This window comes from Solanum pennellii, chromosome 7 (genome assembly GCF_001406875.1).
Source record: "Solanum pennellii chromosome 7, SPENNV200".
NCBI lineage: Eukaryota > Viridiplantae > Streptophyta > Magnoliopsida > Solanales > Solanaceae > Solanum > Solanum pennellii.
Genome location: NC_028643.1, coordinates 38,014,988 through 38,030,953, shown reverse-complemented (window position 1 = coordinate 38,030,953; position 15,966 = coordinate 38,014,988). Strand labels below are relative to the sequence as shown.

General features: G+C 37.7%; 1 pseudogene; it reads left to right on the top strand.

The window, feature by feature from the left end:
- Positions 1-14,643: 14,643 nt before the first annotated feature.
- LOC107025494 overlaps positions 14,644-15,966 on the top strand; it is a 4,115-nt pseudogene continuing 2,792 nt past the window's right edge.

The window sequence follows — 15,966 nt, the reverse complement described above, 5'->3', positions numbered from 1 at the left end:
GACCAAAGAAATTGGAGCTAGATATGAAGCATCGCGAGTCCCCACCCTCAAACCATTTATTTAGGAGGCCTCCAAATTAGACCTTAAGGCTCTATCACCTCATCTGAGGTATGTATTCTTGGGAAAAGATGACACTTTTCCAGTAATCATTGCATCGGATTGGAATGTAGAGCAAGTAGTGTTTGGTAGAGGTATTAAAGAGGTTCAAACGAGCCATTGGTTGGACTATTGCTGATATTATTGGGATTCCACCCAATGTTTCCTTACACAAAATCCAACTCATGCCCGATCATAAGCCAAGTATTGAGCATCAAAGACGGTTAAATCCACCTATGCAAGAGGTAGTGAAGAAGGAGATTATTAATTGTTTGGATGTCGGAGTCATATATCCTAGCAGATAGAAGTTGGGTATGCCCTGTTCAGTGTGTGCCCAAAAAGAGGGGAATGATTGTGGTCCCTAATAAGAAGAATGAGTTTGTTCTAATGAGGCCAGTGATCGGATGAAGAGTTTGTATGGATTACCGGAAGTTGAATGCATGGTTGAGAAGGACCATTTTCCTATGCCCTTCATGGATGAGATGTTAGATAGTCTTGCAGGAAAAGGGTGGTATTGTTTTCTTGATGGTTATTCGGGTTACAATCAAACCGGAGGATCAAGACAAAACCACTTTTACTTGCCCATATGGAACTTTCGCGTTCGAGAAGATGACTTTCGGGTTGTGTAATGCACTGGCTACTTTTTAGAGATGTATGATGTCGATATTCTGTGATATGGTGGTGGACACTATTGAGGTGTTTATGGACGATTTTTCAATTATTGGTGACTCATTTGAGCGTTGTTTGAGTCACTTGGTCGAGGTTCTCACAAGGTGTGAAGATTGCAACCTTGTGCTAAATTGGGAGAAATGTCACTTCATGGTGAAAGAGGGTATTGTATTGGGTCATCGCATCTCAGAGAAGGGGATAGAGGTTGATCAAGCCAAAATTGAGGTGATAGAGAGACTTCCTCCACCCATCTCTGTAAAAGGTGTGAGGGGGTTTTTTGGGCATGCTGGCTTCTACCAGAGGTGTATTAAGGATTTTCCAAAAATTGCACATACTCTGTGCAAGTTACTTGAGAAAGACTGTAAATTTTATTTTGATGAATCTTGTTTGAAGGCATTTGGAGAGTTGAAGGAGAAGTTGGTGTTTACGCCCATTATTATTTCCCCGGATTGGAGTAAGTCATTTGAGGTGATGTGTGATGCTAGTGGGGTTTCTCTTGGTGTAGTCTTGGGACAAAGAAGGGATAAAATCCTTCACCCCATTTATTATGCTAGTAAGTCCATAAATGAAGCACAAAAGAACTACACTGTGACTTAACAAGAGCTTCTTGCGGTGGTATTTGCTTTCGAAAAATTTCGCTCCTATTTGCTTGGCACGAGAGTCATAGTGCATACCACCACTCCACTTTGAGATATTTGATGGCAAAGAAGTATGTGACCAAGGTTGATTAGATGGGTACTACTACTGCAAGAGTTTGATTTTGAGGTGAAAGATAGAAAAGGGACCGAAAATCAAGTTGTCAATTACTTGTCCAGATTAGAGGATGAAGTTATGCAAGAGTTAGGTGAAAAAGCTGAAATTGATGATACCTACCCTGATGAGAATGTATTGCCCGCTTCTCATGACTTCATTCCATGGTTCGCCGATTTTGCAAATTATTTGGCTAGTGATATAGTTCCATTGGACTTGTCCTTTCATCAAAGGAAAAAGTTCATACATGATCTGAAAAAGTTCTTTTGGGATAAGCCATATTTATACCGGAGTTGTGTTGATGGACTTATTCTCCATTGTGTGCCCAAAGTTGAGATGCTAAGTGTTTTGGAGAAATGTCATTCTTCGCCTGTGGGTGGGCATCATAGTGGTATCCAGACTGCCCATAAGATTTTGAAATGTGGGTACTATTGGCCAACCATCCACCAAGATGCTCATGAGTTCGCCAAGGCATGTGATAGGTGCCAAAGAGATGGAGGTATTTCGAGAAGGCAAGAGCTCCCTTTGAATCCCATTCTAGTAATTGAGTTGTTATATGTATGGGGCATTAAATTTATGGGCCCATTTGTGAGTTATCATGGGATGAAATATATTCTTGTGGCAGTGAATTATCTGTCAAAATGGGTAGAAGCCATAGAACTTGCCAACAATGAAGGGAAGAGTGTCACCGCGTTCTTGAAAAAAAAAACATATTTTCCAGATTTGGCACACCTAGGGCTATTATCAGTGATGGGGGGATCCCACTTTTGCAACAAGTTATTCAAAGGGTTATTGGAGAAATATGGGGTTCGTCACAATGTAGCCACTCCATACCATCCGCAAACTAGTGGGCAAGTTGAAGTGTCCAACAGAGAAATCAAGCAGATCCTGTCGAAAAAGATGAATGCTAATAGAACGGATTGGACAAGGAGGCTTGATGATGCTCTCTGGGCTTACCGGACAGCATATAAGACTCCCATAGGTATGTCTCCCTACCAACTTGTATATGGGAAGGCTTGTCTTTGCTGGTTGAGTTAGAACACAAGGCTATGTGGGCGATGAAGAAACTGAAGATGGATTGGAATGAAGCAATGGAGCAGAGACATAATGGGTTGAATGAGCTTGATGAATTTCTCCTAAATGATATGAAATTTCAGCGCTCTACGAAGAGAAGATGAAGAAGTACCATGACCAAAAGATTGAAAAGCGCGAATTTGTAGTTGGCGATTTAGTACGTCTGTTTAACTCTAGGCTGCGCTTGTTTTCGGGAAAACTCAAGTCCAAATGGACTGGTCCATTCTTGATCACTAAAGTATTCCCACATGGAGCAGTTTAGTTGGAAAACAAGGAGGGTGCAAGGTTCACGGTCAACGGGCAGAGAATCAAGATATACCTTGGGCATGCGGAGAGTGTCCATGAAGTGGTTGAGGCATATTACCTTGATGAAGTCTGAGTAATCAAGGGTCTTATGTCGTGCCGCGACATTAAATCAAGCGCTTCTTGGGAGGCAACCCAATGTTGTGTATCCTCTAGCCAACAATAGGTTCTTATTTTCTTTGTAGTAATAGTTGCATTATTTCATTTCGTTTTGATTTACTCAATGTAATGTCTAATTTTCTTTCATAGTTTTTAGTCTGTTGTCTAGAGAGTAGTTTAGGGTCTATGTCTAAAAAGTATCCAGAAAACACAAAAAGGATGGCTTAAAGGGTGCTAAATGTGCAGGGACAAAAACACATGAATTCTGCATAAATTGGTCTGGTGCACTGATCTACGGATCAATCGACGGGTCGTCATTTCATCAACGGACCATCGATGGTCTCGTAGGTCCCAGGTATGCTTTTGAATTTCCATCTAAGTTAGGGCACAATATACGGATTAGTTGACAGAAGGTCGACTGACTTACGGTCCATTTGACGGGGAATCGTTAGTTCCTAAAACACGTGACCACACCCGATCAGGTCCTCTATATAACAAAATACCCTTTCAGTTACCCTCCCACACCTTTTAAAATTCTCCCCCCCCCCCAAACCGTTTCCCTCCCCTTATTCCCTTATTTCCCCATTCACTCCCATATTCAATTACTCTGAATTCTCTTCTGATTTCTTATTGTCTCCACTTCCCAAAATTCTCAGAACCCTAGTCCCCCAATTCCTCATCCATTTCCAGCGTTTTCCAATCGGTGTTTGAAGGCGGGCACGTCGGTTGTTGTTGCAAAGTTCACCCACACATTCACTCCACTACAGTGTACCGGATGTCATTCTCACCTTCTCAATGAATTCTCGTTCATTTTCTTGAGAAATCGAATATATTGTATATTGGTATTGACTTACGAACAACTTTACATGTGTAACCTGTCAAAATTGAGTTCCATGTCCCTTAGAATGATACAAAGTGCATGGGTTAGGGGTGCAAACTGTCGAAATGAACTCTGGCAGTTGTTTGTTTTGTTGTTTTTCCGACTTAGGGCTTGATAGTCTTTTATAATCTAGGATTGAAATTTGCAAAATCAAATCCCTAGGAATGACGAAGTTGTTTGGTGATTCTCATTGAATGTTGTGTGTCTTGGTATATGCTTGAAATTGTCCATTTGAGGAGAAAAAAGTCTGAAAACCTGTCTCTGACCGACAGTATGAGACCCCGTCGATAGTTGCACCCTGTATTTTCTTAACTCTGGGAAGGCAGAAGTGGACTACAGTTCGTCGATTGATTGATGGGCCGTTCTGCATGTCCGTCGTTCCTAACTGAAACCCTGATCTCTGAAGCATTCTGAAATTTTTTAATTGTCTGACGACGGATGTGGACTACGGTCCGTCGACTAGTCGACGGGCCATTCTGCACGTCCGTTGTTTCTAATTGGAAGTTCTGTAGACCTGTGACTTTTGAAATTTGCTAAGTGTCCACCGACGGACCCTATCGACGGAACGTTGATTCATCGACGGAGCATGGATAGTGCTCGTCTCCCAATTCTACAGTTCTGCACTTAATTGTGTCTTTTGTTTCCAAATTTGTTTTAATTCTTTTGTCTGTAAAGTCTGATTATAATGAAACTAACAACTCTCTTTTCAAGTAAAAACGGCTACCAAACCAGATATTATCTATTCCAAGGGATGGTCCAAGTTCGTGGCACCATCTCGGCACCTATTTAGATCATCTGATGATGAGCGTGATCGTGAGTATGTGCCCCCAGGAACCCTGACCCCGACACCTGCTGCTAGAGCCACTCGGGGCATGCCCAGGAGGGTGTCACTCGGATTAGTCACTGCCTCCCAGTCTGATGATGAGCGCGTATTGACCAGTACACGTCTGGGTCTGCCTCGGGTTCTGAGTGAGCATCTGGCTCCGAGGAAGCCTCCGGATCTGAGTCGGCCCACTCTACACGGTCGAATTAGGCCACTGCCTCCGGTTCCAGATCTTAGGGAGCCACTCTCCCAATCGGGCCTGCCTGACATGCCTCGTCTGATGAGGCCCAGAGTTCAGAGTCTGTTCCGGCGCCCCAAATTGAGGTCCCTACACCGGTTGCTGATCAGCCCAAACAGTGGTGCGTAGAGGGCCAATACCAGATTTACAGGGATGCCAAGTTGCTAAACGACAATGAGGTTATGACTCAGACTTTGATAGTTGAGCGGAGGGTTCTGACAGGTAGCCTACACACAGTCCCTGCGATACATGACTTATTCACCCGCCACAAGCTCAAGTGGATGGTTAGGAGTGTGGGACCTTACAGCGAGGAGATGGTGCGAGAGTTAACGCCTCTCATGTAGCGACTCTCTAAGGTTCTTTGACAGGAGGGATAACCCCGCCAAACAGGCACCACTCACATATGTCCGAGTTCGAGGCTGCCGGGTGGATATTTCTTATCCTGTCATTCGCCGTTTCCTATACGGTGAGGCCACTGATGCCAGGAGGGTCCCCATCACCCCAGATTTTAACTACATGAGGACGTGGTCAAGAATGGCCATTTTCAGCGGGATAGAGATTTGAGAGAGTCCACCAAGAGGTGGATTGCCCAGCAGATATCCATAGACGGTGAGGAGCTGACTGAGTTATGAACCCCAGAGGCCTTATTAAGAAGTCCAACCTCACGTTTGCAGTCACGTTTGCAGCCAAGTTCAACTGGCTTTTGGTCCACCACCGCCTATCCCCCACAGCTGCAGATAATATACTTACCTGGGATAGAGCGGTCTTGGTAGCAATTATGGTCACCGGGTTCGAGATTGATTTTGCGAGATTGTTGATCTCCGTCATCTATGAGGGGGATTTTAAGGCCTCTACTACTTACCCATTTTACTGCATGATTTTTTAGCTGTGCAGGAATGCTGGAGTGCCCATTTGGCACATAGATGTCCTCTGTACTCCTACCGGGATAGTGGATATCGGTCTCATTAGGGATGAGGCCTATGAGGCGGCACCATGCAAAAGGGCCCAAAGTAGAGGTGCAGTCGCTAGGTGACAACTTGGAGGATACGGTAGAGCAAGCCAAAGGGGCTGATCATTCTACATTAGAGCCTACCGATACCGCCCCGGTTGAGTTTGCCTCGGGCTCTAGTAGGGCACCGAGTTCCTCCCATTCTACGCCCCCATCAGCAACACTGGTCCCTCTTGCTAGGGTCAAGAATTTAGAGGCCCAGATGGCCACCTTGTTGCACCATATCCATCCTTGGATGTAGAAGTCCATTGTTGATGCTGAGGACCACATTGAGAACAAGGTAGCTCAGCAGACTGAGAGGATGATTCAGGAGGTCCACCAGCGCCTTAATGCTTTTGAGTTGAGAATCCTAGTACGTCCAACCCCCAACATTGATTTGACGACTCTTCAGGCAGCTGTGGCGAGTCTGAGGGTTGATGTTGATGCTATCCTAGATGTGAGGGTACTCGAGCCTGAGGCCGCACCTGCCGAGCTTGAGGAGGATACAGTGCTTGCTTCACTATTCATTACCACTACTGCACCGCCGCCCTCGCCACATGAGCGTGCCAAGAGGCATCGTTCCAAAGAGAGTGAGGATACTCAGTCTAGGAAGAAGGAGAGTACTGAGATAGAAGTTGCAAGGGGAGCTTCATTGATTGATGAGGAGGCTCGGTAGATGAGGGCTCGTGAGTTAGACTTTGGGGCGTCTAGCTCCAGATTGGAGGATGTTGAGAGGAGCACCACTGAGGGTGCAGATGTTGCTGTGAGCACCACTGATGGTGGCCCTACTACTGAGTGAGCGGGTTCTGGGAAATTGAATACGCCGCCTTGTTGATCTTCGGCGCTATGTGCCTCAGGTTTGATCCACCTACTACCTTTGCTTTATTTTCTTATGCATTGGGGACAATTGCATGTTTTTTGTTGTGGGTAGGATAAATGGAAAGTGAGTGCTAGGGTGAAGTCTGAGTATCCCAACTCACGTTCCTCTCTTGGTGGTTTTTTTGCTTGTGTTCTTTTGACCCAAGAGACTGGTTATTTTACTGTTGAACCGGCATGTATAGTATCTTGTACAAAGTATGAATGTGAAATTTGAATCATGATGGCTAAATATGAATGATATCTCGTTCTAAACAGAATGCTTGCTTGATTAGGCATAATGAATGTTGAATGTGTTGGCTTTAAGCATGACATAGAGATGCATCATTGCATGACCCTCAATCTAACACCCGAACTAAGTGTTCGATAATCTGATAGGGTAATGAGGTTTTAAGAGAGTGTGAGGAAAGTTGATTGTTCCACTGTTGGTACCTAACTAGAATTTGTCCGGTTAGTCCTGCAAAAGGAAATTTGTGTTAGACATTTAGGAAAGGATCATAGGCCCTTGTTCAAATTAGTCAATATTTATCCTAAATAAAAGAAAACCAAATGAAATTGATCCCTTTTTTATCTAAATATTTGAGCTTATAATGGACCTTTCTTTTCTACCCCAACTCATTTTCCTTGGGTATAATGTATTGGCCCTAGTCCTTCCTTGGACATGTGCACCTCAACTTAGGCCAAAAGCATAAGTTGAGGGTGGCTAGTGTAGAAACTGACCTCGTCTTGGCCCTGACCCAATCTTGGGTATTGTGTACCTCAACTCATGGCAAAGCCATAAGTTGAGGGTGGCTATTATGAGTAATGTCCCGAAAAGTGGGGATGAAAGGATTAATGTGAAAAAAGAAAAGAAAGAGTGAATAAGAGAAGTGACTCAGTCAAAGCCAGTATCAAAGAAAAAAATAAAAAAGAGAGAAAATAAAAGAAGTACGAGTCATTTCCACAAAAGGAGAAAGAAAGGAGAAAACAAGGCAAAGAGTAGGAAAAAAAAAGGAAGAGTAGGGCATAATAGACGATGAAAGAGGTAGGACACTTAGCCGTAATGTCAAGGAGAACCACAAGTCACTAAAATGTACACATATGTATCAACCCTGACCAGAGCCTACGTTACAAGCCAAGAAAGTCCTATCGTGATCCTAAGAGTCTAAAATGGTGAACTTAAGCAGTGAAAATAAGGGCAAGCCTATGGCGACAAGTATCAACTAGGTGTGAAGTTGTTCTGAGTGTGAGTGTTGAATAATGATCTTTATACTCAAATTTGAAATCACTGTGTGAAAAAGGAGGATATCTTTTGAAGTAAGGGAACTAGTGGCAATATTGGAAAGTTGGTACCTTGGTGAGAGATAAAAGAGTAGAGGTGTCGGTGCGTGGTGAGTCTGTGTCATGGTCTGATCCACATAAATGAGCTTAGTGAGCCTAAGAGTAAAACCTTGCACTAAAGCAGTAACAAAATTCGGGATCGATAGCCATATGATTGTGAAAACTTAAAAGAGTATACTTTTGAACAAGGTGTTGTGTTGAGTCATAGTGCGTCGCTTGAGGACAAACAATGAATTTAAGTTGAGGGTGTTGATGTACCGTGGTTTCACGGTACTTTCAATGCTTTTTCCTTAAGTTTAGTGTGTGTCTAGGACTTTTTGTAGTAATTTTAATGTGTTTTATCTGTGGTTTGCAGGAAAGTTGTCCAAAATGGAAATGTAGAAGGTTGTGCATAAATCAGTGCGGAAGCGACCCACGAAGCCATTGACGGATTGTAGGTGGTTATAGTCGACTAAAGGTTCAAGCTTTTGGAAGCAACTCAGGGAAATCTGACTAAGTGTGAGGCTACAGAAGGATCGACGATCCATCGACTGATCGACGGACCGTCCTGACAAATCATCGATTAGATCAGAGATATGTCCCAGTACCCGGTGTTGAAGAAAAGCTAAGTATAGAGCGACGAGAAGCATCGATGGCCCGTAAGTGAATCGACGGACCGTGCTATTGGTCCGTCGATTGGATCAAAGAAGATGAAAAAGTGAAGGCTAAAGAAAAAGCTAAGTGTGGACTGATGGAGGCAGTCGATGGTCCGTCGTTCCATCGACGGACCATCGTGGGGTCGTCGATTGAAGTCGCGTTTTCTGGAAAAACTTTCCTTAATTGCTTTCCTTTTATTTTAGGACAATATATTTATAAATAGGTGTAAAACCTCATTTTTGGGGTTGGATCTTTTATTATTTTTCGTACATTTGTTCTTGGAGATTTGACTTTTGCAACTTGGCAATTAATTCAAGTTTTCGAAATTGATTCTCAAGTGAATTTTGTTGTTTCAAGTATAATTTTTGGATTTTCTTCAAACTTGTCAAAGTAAGTTCATGATTTATTATTCAACAAATATGAATTGTGTTCTTCTAAGCATGGGTAACTAAACCCACAACTAGGGTTGTGGGAACCATGGGTGACTAACAAAATAAACCTAGCTAATTAACATTCTCAACTAGGTTATTGCATGTTTTATCAATAATTCTTTCGTCTAGAAGTCTTTTTAACGAGTGCACACGTTAGAAATCGCCATATTGCTATTTTCCGAACCAAGGGGATAGTTAATAGGAAAAGAATTATCGATATAAATTTAGTGGATACTATCTAATAGGCTAGTTTCGGTTGGTGCGATAATAACTAACTCAAACATCGAACATGATGCTTAATATGAGGTAAAAGGTAAGGGTTAGTAATTTAAACACACGTAGTCGGATCAAGGTACGGGGTGAAATTCTCTAAATGACAGACCAAGGATTTAGAGATACATAACTTATCACTTTGCACCCAAAACCTTAGGAAAGAATTGTTATAAGCTAGGATTATGGTGTTAAGAACCTATGGGGAACACGTACACCCTAGTTTCTCTCATTACTTTATAAACACCAACAATTTACTCTTTCTACTTGTTAGATTTCACAATATTACAATACTTTTGTTTCACAACCCCCCCCCCCTTTAATTACTAGTTTTCGGAAAGGACTTGACTAAATAGAGGTAATTGTATATTAAAGTTAAGCCTAAACTATTTTCCTCGTGGGATCGACCCCAACCTAATAATTGGGTTCTCTACTTGATACGACCGCTTATTCTTCTTTAGGGAAGTATAATTTGAGCGTACCATGAGTGCATAATTTTCTTAACCATACTAGTTTGGTCACTTTGGTGACTAACAAGCTATGTGAATATAAATGCATAGATAATCTCATAAAATTTTGTGCATGTGAATAATTTTAAACATTTTAGTTTGGCCACTTTGGTGACTAACAAACTATAGTAACATAATACATGCATCAAGTAATCATAAACATCATATGTGTAGACGTTAATTTTCTCTAGTTTGGCCACTTTGGTGACTAACAAACTATATAAATACAAAGCACATATAACATCATAAAATTTTGTGCATGTGAATAATTTTAAACATTTTTGTTTGATCACTTTGGTGACTAGCAAACTATAGAAAGATAATACATGCATCAAGTGAACATATGTGTAGATATTTATTTTTCTAGATTGGTCACTTTGGTTACTAACAACTATATAAATACAAATTACACATAACATCATAAAGTTTTGTGCATGTGGATAATTTTAAACATTTTAGTTCGCTTTGGTGACTAACAAACTATTAAAACATAATACATGCGTCAGGTTGAAAAATCAGACTCAGTCTCTCTTGAAATACTAAATATGCAAATAAATGATGAATTGTATCAATCCACATATGTCAAGTGATCATAAATATTATGTGTAAACATTAATTTTCTAGTTTGGTCTCTTTGATGACTAACAAACTATATTGCACTAAGTACACACATATTATTTATTACTTAATATAACGAACACCTTAATTTATTGTACAATCTAAAAGAAAACATAATTATTACATTATGGGAGGATTACAAAATTTCAAATTTTGTGCAATCTAAAACAAAATAAAATTATTTATTTATTTAAGGATGGTGGGCGGTAATTACTCTTTATTACCCTACCAAGATTGATGCGGTTATATAATTTATGAAGATTATATGTTCAAACAATCTAGACTTTGATGCCACATGTAAGATTAAATACTTTATAACATAATATCAGGATTTTGAACAAGATAATTTTACATAGAGGTTGTTAAGGGCACATACCTGATGAGAAAGACATCATCACATAGAAAAGCAGAAGCATTAGTTGTAAATTGGTTTCTACCTCCTTGCCGTAACTTTATGTTATCACAACCGTCATCGATGGAATTATTGTAAAGAATATATGATTAAACCTAATGGGTGGAGGGAGGACCAATTTATAGAGGTTAGATTTAATCTAGTACGTCCATCAAGTAACCAATGTACGGACAAGATATGTTCCTTTAAATACTATTTATGGTATTACTTAGGTAACAAGTAAATTTGGGCCATAAGTAAAAAATAATTAATAATAAATAAGAATTATTATTACACACCATGCATAAAAAAAAAACAGTTCTCGAATCCTCAAAGGAACCCTCGCGATTCATTCAGAATCCCATGCACACAAACAAGATATGCTACCTGACTAACTCAACATTATGGACTCAATAGAACCATTAAAACATGAATATGAGGTCTTTTCAATCAAAAACTCGTAAAAATCATAAGAAACAAATATAACGCCTTTAAAAGACCAAATCAAGCTTGGGACCTCTAAAAATTCAAACAAGAACCCCTCTGCTATTATAATCATCCCCCGAATCCAACGGAATTGTTGAAAGCTCGAACTTCAAATGTAAATGTTGACCAGAGTCAACCCAAGAACGATCCAATTTAGGACCTCAAATCCTAAATTATTCAGTTGTACTTGTTAATTTCTTATTTGAATATTGTGTTAGTCATAAGCAATAGTTGAGTTGCTAATTTCTATCTTGTGCTTTTGTAATTAGTTGAATATTCTCTTAGTTATGAAATGGGTCTTTGACTATCTTATTAGTCGCATACTTTAATTGTTTTTCAAAGGGAGTGATCAACTCTAGGACTTGCTCATTTACTTTACTTTAACTTGAAAGAGTTAATTGAGTTTACGAAAAAATAAAAACGATGAGCAGGATTGATTTTCCGTCGACTTTTTGGACCGACCTATCCGTCAATCTTTTTTCTTTATTTTAAGTAGTGGATTTTGTCCATGTTTGAAACAGTTCTGTTTTCTCCATATCTAGAATCAATAATTTTATTGGAGGAACTACTGAACTGAATCCTCCTCTGTGTAATATTAAATGTTGGTGTATATACATGTTAGAACTTTTGGAAGAAAATAAAAAGATATTTTCCTTGGGATATTAATGTCAAATCACGATTTTAGTGGGGGCTTACGTACATTGACTATTAATTACATAATCCTCTAAAAGGATATATAATAAAATCATTAAATAAGATCACATCTTTTTTAAGATATAGTATTTCACTAGAAAAACAATTGGTCCCAGTATTTTTTTTAATTAGAAATCTACTATAAGATAAAGCCTAGTTGAGTAAGATAGCTATCCACAAAACCTTTTTGAGTATTACTAAAATATATGTTACTCTTAATCTAAGTAAACAGATGGTAAGTTCATTGATTTAAGTAATGATAATATTTTATTATTATTTTTATAAATATTTTGATGGAAACAGTATGAAAAGAAAAAATAATAATATTTTCATATGGAAAAAATTAGGAAGCTGCTCATTATTTTAATGAGAATCTGTTTCTCAAGGTGCATTTTTCAGTGAGCTAGTTCGATGAAAAAATTATGCTCTATAATACATATCTCTAACTAATTTATGATAGAAAAACTTTTATTTCTAATAATAATATTCTATTCTTATCTATCTAAGTGTTCCCTCGTCTCAAGCTCATCAACCCAGTCCTTGCAAATCGCTAGACAAAGATAATTTGATTTTGCGTCACCTTTTTCCATATCCAGGGCACTTGTATATTGTCCTAAACAAATATACTGAATTTAGTGATGCATAATGAAAGAGTTGATTTTTCAAATTGATATTCAATTGATAGTTATTATTTAAATAAAAAAAAGTAAATTTCTAATTAGTTTGAGTCACCTATGACAAATCAACCCTACAACTACGTATTACTACTGCTTATTTGAAAACATTTTAAATTTCTCAGAGATAATTCAAAAGGAAAAACAACTGTAATTTTGTAGATAAGGTTATTTATCCAATGATGATCTGAACATGATCACCTTGATAACCATTTAGAATTATAAAATAATACGTGTTGAGATAATGGCCGGTGTGACAAATCTTCCAATTTATGATAATTTAATGGCTATATTTTAAGGATAATTTTTGCAAAAATCTATTATGATAAATTTAATTATGTTTCATAGTTATAGTTTGTATGTTTATGGGTTGTAGCTAAAGTTTAAGTTGTCTCGTTTGTATAATTTGGAGATTTGTATAATTCGCGGGTATATTTTTATAATTAAGTTATTTTTGTATAAACTTGAAATAACGAATTTATACAATTACAAAAATCAAAATTGTAAATAGTTAGTTATACAAATTATATTATACAAACTTCGAATTATACAAATTATATTATACAAATTTTGAATTATATACAAATGTGTGATTTATACAAAACTAAAAGGCTGAGTCACGTAATTATAGCCAAAAAGTAGGTTGTAAATTATAATAGGCAAATTATAACTAAGTTAACGAATTAACTAGTATATATTTACTTATACACATAAATTTTCCTATTGGGAAAACGGCATTTTTAGTCCCTCTGTTGACTATATTCTTATTCTAGTCCTCGTGTTATCTAACTTAGCATTATTAACCTTCAATTATATCAAGTAAGTGATTTTAGTCCTTCAACTTACAGATTCAAAAAAAAATTAACAGATAGTTCACTGCTAAAAGGGGTAGTTCAAATATTTTCTTTTCAATTCTCTCTCTTTGAAGAACAAGCTAAGTCTTCCCTATCTCTATCAAGAAGAACAAGCCCGTCGATTTAAGCTACAATTTTGAAAACCAACTTGATAGAAATTAACCCTCCCTCTTACACCGACGAACGATAAATTATGCAACGAATGATTTTTTTTAAAAAAATTCTATTTTCTCAAGCAATTACTTGAAAATATCATAATTACCCCGTTTAGCAATGAACTCTCTGTAAATTTTATGGCTATGTTAGTTGAAGGACTAAAATTACTCACTTGATATAATTAAATATTAATAGTGCTAAATTAAATAACATAAGGACTAAAATAAGAAATTAGCATAAATATAGGGACTAAAAATGTTGTTTCCCCTTTCCTATTTTTTATTTTAATTAATTTATGCTTAATATGCTTAAACACATGCATATGCATGGAATTTAAGACAAATATCAATTACCCCACTATACATACTGAAATCAAGAAAATTGATACTGTAATAATTAATTATAATATCTCATAAAGATAAAGCTAATTATTTCCTACTTTATTTTTTTGTTATAATGATTGAGTTTTTTTTTTGTTATAATGATTGAGTATTTAGCGTAGAAATCCATGTGGATATCTCACGCAAAGAAATCAAGAATTGTATTGATGTATTGATAGTGTTTTGATATGTTGATCAATATTGGTAGTATTGATCAATATATCAATATTGATCGTATTGATCAATAATGATGTTATTGATATGTGATCAATTATTGATGAATTGATGAATAATAATGTCAAGTACATACTTCTTATATATCCTTATATATGAGAGAATTGTAGAGTCCTAAGTTATAGAGTCCTACTACAATACTGATTACTACTATAATAATAAAATAATTAAATCCTAATTGGGCTATAATTTTAATAGTTATCTAATCCTAGTCATAATATAATTGTAATCATAATTTAATTATAGTCAAAATATAATCCTAATAAATATAATTAGTCTAATCCTAATGTGAATTTAATTCTTCAGCAGTGTTGTAGCTCATTAGTCAGCTTCGTCGAATCTGTTCCTTCGACATGTTCCAATCCTCAGCTTCCTTCTTCATTATCACTTGCTGAAACAAGTCAGTCAACTGCGTTGGACCTGTTCCTTTAACATGTTCCAATCGTCAATTTCCTTCTTTTTCAACATTTAAGTTTTACTGATTGCCCATTAACATAAACATTACAATATTTTTTTCATTCTCAAAACTCAGAATATGAGTTTAGCATTCCTACCCAAGTTGGATATATACAGAAATAGCCTAGTGCCTAGTGCCCACCCAATCATCTTCACCTGGTGTGCTCCTATTTTTACAAGCCCCAACTTGTACTACAAAATATATTACTATGATATAAACCACTTCCTATTGCATTTCCTCATCTTTCAATACCCCCAAGTCTAACCAAACTCTTGTGGATATGGGAAGGAAGTGTTCACATTGTGGTAATATAGGTCACAATTCAAGAACTTGTAGCACTTTCAAGTTAGGTGCTAGTGCTAACTTTGTTGGTGGATTAAGGCTCTTTGGAGTACAACTAATTGACATCTCTTCTTCATCTTCCACATCATCATCATCTTCCTCTTCCTCTTCTTCTTCTTATGATATCCACTTGAAAAAAAGTTTAAGCTTAGATTGCATGTCTTCCCCTTAAGTATCTATTTCTCCATCATCGTCATCATTACTTGTTACTCTTAATGAAAAGAGTACTACTTGCAGAAATGGAGATTATCTATCTGATTGTCTCTTAGGTCAACCCCAAGAGAGAAGGAAAGGTTTGGAATAATTTTTTAGATATAATTATTTGACTACTTTTAGTGGGAAAGGTTAGTATGAAAATAATGGTCAAAATCATATTCAGTTGTCAATACTCAATAGTACTCCTTACCAAAAATGAGATGGACTATCAATTTGAAAGAAACTAATCTTTATAACCATACATCATATTCCTCGAGAAAGGAAAATTAGTTTAAGAAACGTGAATAATTTCTAAAGAATTGTTCCAAATGTTTTTGAATTAGGAGTTGGTGTAACGACCTGTTTAGTCGTTTTGAGCAGCAGATTTTATTTCTGGAAAAACTGTGTGAGTCGACGGAACCCACGACGGACCGTCATGGGCACGACGGGCCGTCGAGGGGGTCTCGTTCCAAAAGACTTAGACTTCTGAAATTTGGGTACTGAAATCGACTCTCTGAACTTGG